This window comes from Macrotis lagotis, chromosome X, assembly GCF_037893015.1.
Source record: "Macrotis lagotis isolate mMagLag1 chromosome X, bilby.v1.9.chrom.fasta, whole genome shotgun sequence".
Classification (NCBI taxonomy): domain Eukaryota; kingdom Metazoa; phylum Chordata; class Mammalia; order Peramelemorphia; family Peramelidae; genus Macrotis; species Macrotis lagotis.
The window spans coordinates 18663087-18672516 of NC_133666.1; the positions used below are offsets into that span (position 1 = coordinate 18663087).

Consider the following 9430-nt stretch of genomic DNA (forward strand, 5'->3'; position numbering starts at 1 on the left):
AGTAAGGTTCTAGTCTCATAAAATCTAAATATCTTTGAGTTCTAATATGACTCCTTACACTTTGAACACAGACCTGATCCAAAGCTCTGCAGCCTTGCATTTTATTACTGGCTTATTTCATGGATTGTTTTTTTCTTGTGGGCTACTGGGTGCTTCTTCTTCTTCTTCCATTGCATTTTGGTGGTTATACAAAGACAGTTTTCCTTCTCACTCTTTCTTTCCAGCTTAAAGACCTTTTGATTAGATTTTCACACTTCCAGATAAATGCATATTTACTAGCTCATATTCAGTGTGCTCCATCCATGACCAAAAACCATTTTCTCTTCTCAGTCTCCCCCACCTCATTTCCATTACTAGACCGTTTCCAGATTCCCTGTGACTCTGATCAATAGTGCAAGCTATTCATCCTGGCTTATTTTACATCTTCTTCAAATAATTTCTCAAATTAAATGATTAAATCCCCACTGAGCACTTACTCTCTGCTTTGGACTCTACTAGGAACAGAAGGGAGAAGCATAGAATGTCAGATCTGGAAGGGAACCCAGAGACTGTCTAGCCCAAACCCTTGCTTTTACTGAAGTGGAACCTGAGACCCAAAGAGGAGTACAATATTTGTCCAAGTTTATCTAGTAAGTTTGTGATGGAACTGAATTTTATAATATATAATATATATAATATATATTTATATTATATTTAGATATTTATATTATAATATATTATATAATAGATATTATATAATATATTATAATATAAATATATATTATATTTATATATTATATATATAATTATATATAAACTCAGACCATCATATCAGGAAGGGACCATCCAGGCCAACTTCTTTGTTTTACTGGAGGAGTAGAAGAGAGTTGCCCAGTCTCACAACCCGTGAATGGCACACCTAGAAACTAAGAAATGGATTCCTAGTTCCTAGCTTGTTACATTGTATCAAATGAAATTATGCCTGCCCTCAAGCACCTGCAATCTAGCTGGCAAGAAAGTCCTTGCAAGCATTAATCAATGAAAGAGCAGAGGTAAACAAAGTCTAATTGAGCAGCAGTCTGTGGCCTTCAGGCTACTAGCCCAGCCAGAGCCCAAGGAGGGAGAGACTAATGGGGGCTTGAGAGCTCTGGGAAAGCTCTCTTTTCTCTTCTAAGTGGATTTCTTCATCCAGCCTCCAGAGCTATGACTCACAAATATTCTGACCAGCTCGCTCTTTTTGACTGGCTCATATATCAGCTTTTTGAGAGATGGATGGGGTTTCAGTACTGATAGCCCTGTCCTTGACTGTCTCTCTCTCCCTCTCTGGTTCTGTCTCTCCTCCCCCACTCTCCTTACCCCTTCTCTTCCCCTCTTCCCTTCTTTATCTTTAAATCTCTTTTCAAATCTCCCCTTCCTCTTTATGTTCTTGTGTGTCTCTCTTCCTTTCCTGTTTCTGTTTCTTCTGACTGTCTATCTCTGTCTCTGTGTGTGTCTCTCTCTTTAAATCTTCTCTTTTCAGTTCTCCCTCTCATTTCTCTCTGTCTTTCCTTATCTTTTGCTGTTTGTCTCAGCTTCTCTTTTTTTCTCAGTCTCTGTTGAGCTCTCTCTCTCTCTCTCTCTCTCTCTCTCTCTCTCTCTCTCTCTATATATATATATATATATATATATATATATATATATATATATACCTCTTCCCCCTCTCCTTATCTCTTCCTATCACAATCTCTTTTTCTGACTGTCTCCATTTCTGTCTCTGTCTTTCCCCCTTTCCCTCTCTTTTCAATTCCCCCCTTTCTCCCTTGCTCTCTATCACTCTTTCTCTGTTTCCCTCTTTATCCCTTTCTCTTTCTCTTTGTGTGATTCTATTTCTCTGTGTCTCTTTTTGTTAATATCTCTGGGCATCTCTTTCTTAACTGTTTCTCTCTCCTTCTCCCTCCCTCTCTCTCCTCATGCCTCCTATTTCTGAGTACCTACATTTTATCCTACTGGCCCAACAAACCCCTGTTACCAGGTTCCTTTGCAGAAGGGGGGACTTTGGCTTGGGGAACAATGGAAGTGTATATAGTCTCAAAGGAGAGAAAAAGCATCAGCTAGCTGGACTTACAATTGAGAAGATCTGAGTTTAAATCTTGCCTTGGACTATTAATGGCCAAGGGCAAGTTAGTTCAGCTTTCCTAGTCCCAGTGTCCTTAGCTAGAAAGTCAGGTTACTGGGTAATGACCTAGAGTTATTGTGAGAAGCAAATGAAGCATTTCGAAAACCCTAAAGAACTAAATAGATTTGAGTTGTGATTGTTTGTATTAGGGAATCTACATTGATTCAACAAGCCTTTCATTTGTTGTTCTTATTGTTCAGTCGTTTTGGTTGGGTCTGATCCTTTGTGACCTTGGAGTTTTCTTGGCTAAGATACAGGAATGATTTGCTAGTTTCTTCTCCAGAGGTTCCAGTGGATCCATTCTATCAGACAATCAGAGGTTAGGTGACTTGATCAGTCATACAGAAAGGAAGTGGGTGAGGTTGGATCTGAACTCAGGTCTTCTTGGTCCATTGCTCTATCCATTAAGCCACCAACTGCTTCCAGCATTTCATTGGGAGCTACTACAGAGAGTCAGCACGATATAGAAGAAAAACAGATTAAAAGTCAAAAGTTCTGACTTCAGGTCTCAATGCTGCCACTCTTGACTGTGTGACCTTGGATAAATCAATTTATTTCCCTGGGCCTCAATTTTTACCACTGTAAGATGAGAGTGTTGGCCTCTGAGATCCTTTCTAACTCTAGAGAAGGAATTCTGGAATCTGTGAAGTAGTCTTTTTTTATATTTTGATGACATAATTATTTTGTTTTATAACCCTGTACATTTTGATTTATGTATTTAAAATATGATTCTGATAAGTGTTCTATAGGTTCTACCAATCTTCCAAATGGGTCCATAATACCCCAAAAGGTGAAGAATCTTTATTCTACATTAGAAGTATAATCTGTGTTGTCCTGGGAAAGTCACTTAATCTTTGTTTCTTCATCTGTAACATGAGGGAATTAAACTAGGTGAATTCCCTTTCAGCTTTAAAGTGGTAATTTTTGATACTTCCAATTCTAAATCTAGGATCCTACTTGACTAGAAGGTGGAAATTCCAAAAAAGAAAAAGAAAAAGAAAAGAAGCAATCCCTACTCTCAAGGATCTCACTTGCTGGAAGGGGAAGAGTTGTAGAATAGCACAAATAAGTGAATACCACATATATACAAAGTAATCTAGGGGTGAACACTTGAGGTATCAGGTAGATCGCCATGTAGGAAGTGGTGCCTGAGCTCAGCCATGAAGGGAATTGGAGATTCTAAGAAGCAGAGGCCAGGAGCATGTGCATTCCAGAATGAGGTACAGCCTATGCAAAAGCACATAGGTCGGAAATAGATCACTGGGGATGGAGAACCACAAATACGTCAGTTAGAATGAAATATAGAATGATTGAAGGGAGTATTATAAAATAAGTCCAAAAAGATAGGTTAGAGTCAAATTCTAATGGGTATGAAATGCCAGAGGTATTTGTATTTTATACAAGAGGCAAAAAGGAGTCGTTGAAGCTTCTTGAGCAGAAGCGTGGCATGGCTAGATATCTATGAGGAAAGAAATGGGAGATCATACCTATAGCTTATGCTATGGCCATTGAACATGAGATAGTGCCCATTTTCTAACTAATGACTTTGAAGAGGCATCCAAAAGTCATTTGGACTGCTTGGGGATAGCAGATGCCAGCTCAGTGAAGACTTATCATATCTAGTCAAAATCATTTATGCCTCTTCCTCTCTTTTCCCATGATTCTCACTGCACAGAGATGACCATGTTTCTCCTACTCAAAAATTTTTCAGGGGTTCTCTCTTACCACTACGATCAAAAATCAAGTCATCCTATCACTTAAAGTCTTCAATCATTTGACTCCAGGCTTGCTTCATATTCTTCCCTTTTCATTTATTTTCCATTCTGGTCAAACCAGTTACTAGCTTTTTCCCAAACTCAACATTCCATCTCCAACCTTCACAGGGGCTGTCTTCCATGTCTCCAATGCCTCCTTCTCATTTCCATTTCTTATAAATATTATTTTTCCAATCAGTAGATCAACAAATATTTATTAAGCACCTACTTTATGCCTGTCACTGTAGGAAATCCTAGGGGATACAAAAATATGTAAAAAATACAGTCCCTCTTCTAGAGGACCTCATTCTGATGACAGAATATGCAAATAACTTGATTCATTGCAGAATAGATGAGAGGGCATCTGAGACTGGAAGGCATAGGGACCTGTGGGAGGTCACCCACAGAAGACAGTTACTGAACTGAATTGTGAAGGAAGGTAGCTAAAACAGGACAAGGGGAGAGGATACAAGGCATGGGGGACAAGTACAAAGGCAAAGAGAAGGGATATGGCATATATTGTGCAAGGAATACCTCCCCAGTGCTACCTTCTTTTTAGATTATCTTGAATTTACCTATTTGTAGACATGAAAATATTTCTTTCAGGTAGGATGCAAAGTTCTTGATACTCTGCCTAGACTCATTGATTACCATGCTCCCATTCCCTTATACTGCATTCCAATGATCTTCAACCTTTAATTGTTGCTGTAAACACCACCATGTTTCTATACAACTCCAAATCCCTCAATACTCAACTCCTAAATTCTGTCCCCCACCATATTTTACTTTAGATTTCCCTGCCTCGTCCCCCATGGCCTGATCTATAATTAAAACATTCTTTTCATTTTAAGGCTTTTTTTCTCTTGTCCCTTCATCTTCTATGACTCATTGAGACCCCTCTTCTTCCTGGGGACGCTGGCCACCTTTTGAGTCCTAGTCCTTTCTCCCATATTTAATAGTTGTGGTGGAATCAGAATATTCCCTGTATCCCAATGCCACTCCCTTCTACCATAATCACTCAGCAGCCTCACCTCCTTTGTGATTCACATCCAAATTTATCATAGAATCCAGATTTGTGTGATTATCTGCTGAGCTCAAGGACACTCTCCTTCCTTCCTTATTGAATTCTGTGCCTGGCTCTCAGACTTTCTCTCCACCCCTAGCTCCTGTCATACAGGATAACCACATTTATATAGGAAATCTGCCAAATGCATTGATAGGGCAGTGCAACAACTATACTCTGCTCTACATTCAAATACCTTGTTCTATTAGTGATTACATGTTGCTTTACCCCACCCTTGGATTACTTTCTACATTCCTGTCTTTCACTCTTTCCCCCTCATATTCATTTTACATCCCTCAGACATCTTCCTTCACTAAATTCTCCTAAATCTCTCATATAAAGAAGTAGGTCTTTTCCTTGCAAAAGTAAACTTCTACTGCTGGGAGTGGACCCAAAGGAGTGAACTAGAAAAAGTTCATATTTGAACTCTCCAAGAATTCTTCTCCAAACAACCTTCAAATAATGCCTCTTATTGGATTCCGGAATGGCAGAACCAACAAAAACTGTGCGACATTCTTGTAGCCCAAGACAACACAGGACATTAGAAAGAGAGATCCATGACATGGGGGAAGAAACTGACTGGGAGCTTGCTTAGATGAAACACTAGTGGTGAGACCAAGTGGTTCCAACAGAAGTAGTGGCAGCTTCAGGAGTTCTCAAGCCAGAGAGGGTAAGTTGACCTGGCAACTTGTCAAGGGACCCAAGTGCTAGTGATGGGTGTCCCAATAAATGAGCCCTCTCCCCAACATTCAGATCTGCTCTGGGTGTCCTTCCTGGTTTCTTGCTAGAGTGACAAATTCTAGTTAGGACTTAATTGCTGCCTCTGTTGCCTCTACTTTTGCCCAAGACCTTTTTGTCTCCTGGTTGTCTGTTATCAGTGCCCACTGCTCCAGACATGCTTGAGGCCATCAAAAAAGGTGCCCTTGCACCTTTTATGTGAAGGTCTGCCTAGAGATTCAATTATCTATTTTCAACACCTGGGGTCTTCTTTGATCTACAAAAGCCCTCTTTAACCAGCATATTTATAACTTAATTATAAGTTCTAACTGTGCCTTCATGACACCAACTTCTGACATCCAGAGTTCACCTTTCCAGATTTAATCACCTACTGAAATTATTCTTTTTCCTCTTCTTCCTTCTTCTCTCCCTATATTAATGAGAATATGTCAGATCTCTCTTTGCTAGAGTATCTTCCAACTCTCAGCTCACTGCACCATCACAGTGCCTACTATTTTATTAAATACCTACTTACCTGAGAGAGAGCCACTGTCTAGTGAATTCTTTCTCAGGTATCCTATGCCTAACACCCACATTTTGAAATTTAGTACTGGAAACAACATCAACAGAAAAATTCTAAAGTTCTAAAGAGTTCCTTTGATCCTAAAAATTAATCTCTGACTTTTATGGAGTGGATGTAAGTAACCAAATAGCTGTATCCCCTTTAACTTATTCATATTAAACATCTTCTCAGGGGTAGCTAGGTGGTGCAGTGGATAGAGTACCAGCTCTAGAATCAGGAGGACCTGAATTCAAATCCGACCTCAGACACTTAATCATTATTTAGCTGTGTGAACTTAGGCAAGAAGCATAATCCTGTTGCTTTGCCACAAAACAAAAGAGAACAAAACATATTAAGCATCTTCTCTAAGGGGGGTACTGGAGGACAGACTAGGAGTTTTGTCTGTTTCAAAAGATGCAGTCAGGTTGTGGGATGAAATATGGGGTGGGGAAAATATCCATGTCTAATTTAGGATACATTAATAACTGCTAAACTGACTGGAAAATATGCCCTGTCTTACAAGTATATAAATTTCAGTCAACATATCTCATGTTTTTCTCAAAGAGATTATGTGGATGATGGCCTTGCTCATTCCATCAGTGCACAATCAGGAACAATTTGGGGCTTTCTGCAATGGAGAATACCATCTGTATCCAGAGAAACAACTGTGGAGTTTGAACAAAGACCAAAGACTATTACCTTCCATTTAGAGGGAAAAAACTGTTATCTTACTATGTAATTTTGCTATCTCTTATACTTTATATTTTTTCCTTTTTTTCTTTAAGGATATGATTTCTCTCTCATCACATTCAATTTGGATCAATGTATACCATGGAAACAAGGTAAAGACTGGCAAATTGCCTTCTGTGGGGGCTGGGGGGAGGGAAGCAAGAATAGGGGAAAAATTGTAAAACTCAAAATAAATACAATCTTTCTTTATCAAAAAAGGAGATTATATGGGTATTTAATACAGGGGGAAAGTAACTGACTGAAGCTTAATGTTAACTGTTCATCTTCTTAACGTATATTTTGTTTTTTCAAATAGTTTTGTGTAACTTTGACTAGTATGGCCTCCTATTGTTCAAAGGCTAGGCGTGTTACATTTTATTCTTTCTACAGGGTTCTCTGGTACACTTAAGGAGTTGGAGATAGGGGTGTCTGGTCCATACCATTGACTCAAGCCCCTAATTGTGTTTCCTCACTTTTAGGGGGTCTTTAGCACCCCAGTTTTATTCAACTACTTAACAGTCACCTTAGCTTTTACAAAGGAATATTTATTTAAAAGATCTTTTAGGAAAAACAAATATATAAACAAACAACCCCCCCCATAGACACACCTAGGGGCATATTCTTTTCTGTCTCTCCTTAGGCCTCAGAGGAGGGGAAGTAGATTAGATTTATAGATTAAGTTCCAATATAGCAGAACTCCACTAAATTTCAGGTCCAACTTGCCTGGGCTTGCATCTCAGGAAACTCACTTCTCAAGGGTTTCCACCTAGGCTAGTGGCAGTATCTGGCCTGGAATCCAGATTTCCCAACTTGAAAACTTGTCTACATGTATAGAATTCAAAAGTATAAATGAAACAGACTCAAAGCCTTACCTCACTTCTTGAGGCCACAGAGCCTATGAGATGAGGAGGAAGATAACCCTTCCCTTATCCCATTCACCCTATTATAAGGTGTCCATGCTGCAGGTTAACAAGGTCTTCTATCCTAAATGGCATCAGAATTAGAGTGAGTATGCCTCCCTCCGGTGGATTTAAAAATACATCCAGTTCCAGCTTTGAAGTTAATGGAAAGAGGCTATTTCCACTCAGTAGGAGAGGCATGTCTTCTCCCAGAAGGAATTATCTGTCATATGGGTATCAAATCTGGCCTCAGACACTTAATATTTACTTGACTGTGTAACCTTGAGAAAAATCACTGAACCCCATTGCCTTGCAACAATCCAAAAAAAAAAAGAAAGAAAGAAAATATACACAAAGTAATTTAGCTGTGTAGAGGAAGGTATTAGCAGCCAGGAGTGGTGGAGTAGGGCATCAGGGTGGGTGGCATAGTGGAGAGAGCACAGGACTGAAGTAAGGAAAGCTCATTTTCCTGAGTTTGAATGATTGAACATCTAAATAATTCTAAATGGGGCAGAATTCTTAGGAGAAAACCAAGAATATCCCCAACAATTGATGGGTATGATTAGCAGAGAAAGAAGCATGTTTCCACTTAATTATGTTTTTCAAAACACAGCCTCTGTTAAAGAATTAGGATCAGGACATAGACCATGCCTTTGGTCATAGACATTTATAGATAAATGTATAGAATATAGATCATGGACAAATAGAACATGAACAAAGTTGTAAGTAGCATAAAGGAGACTTCCAACTAAGGTGATGGCATAATAGGACCTACCTTGGAAAGTCTACATGATCCAAAAACAATTCTGTAAATCTCTGTAAATGCCCTAGATGGAATAATGCTATCTATCTATCTATCTATCTATCTATCTATCTATCTATCTATCTATCTATCTATCCATTCACTTATTTGTTTGTTTATTCATTTATTTGAGACACAAGATATCCATTTATTATAAAACAAGAGACCTGGAATTTATTTGCATGATGAAACAAAGATTTCAGAATTGCAGTGGAATGGGCAACTTTCAGATGCCACTTCATTAAAGATTTCAGTCCACATATTTCTCTAAACAAGAAATAGTCCTTGTCCCCTATAACTGCTTTGGTGCCACCATATTCTGGAAGAAGAACTCTGTCTCCAACTTTCACACTAAGTGGCTGGATCTCTCCACTCTTTCCTTTGGATCCTGATCCAACAGCCACTACTGTTGCTTGTAATACTTTTCCTTGAGACTTCTCTGGAAGCATACCTCCTTTGGGAACAGTCTCAGGAGCACTCCTTCCCATCGAAACTCGGGCAAGGAGGGGCAGAAACTTTCTGAAAGCCTGCCCTGCCATGACTCCCACAGTGCCCCGCAGCTAGCTCTCTTGCTCAGTCTGTTCCCTCCGTCCCTTCCCTGGCACCGGTAGATTCATAACCCGAGCCGTGAACATGTGAACATCATGAGGGAGAAGACTAACTTCTGCACAGGCACGTCCCCACCCCCTATCTTGCCCAAGCTATTCGTCCTTCAGGCCGCTACTCAGATCCACTTTGGGGGAAGGGGAAATAGAAGATCTTTCTGGGCT

At 39.5% G+C, this 9430-nt stretch overlaps 1 pseudogene; it reads right to left on the bottom strand.

Moving 5' to 3' along the window:
• Window positions 1-8240: 8240 nt before the first annotated feature.
• Window positions 8241-9199, bottom strand: LOC141498617 (10 kDa heat shock protein, mitochondrial pseudogene; annotated as a pseudogene).
• Between the last annotated feature and the right edge of the window lie 231 nt (window positions 9200-9430).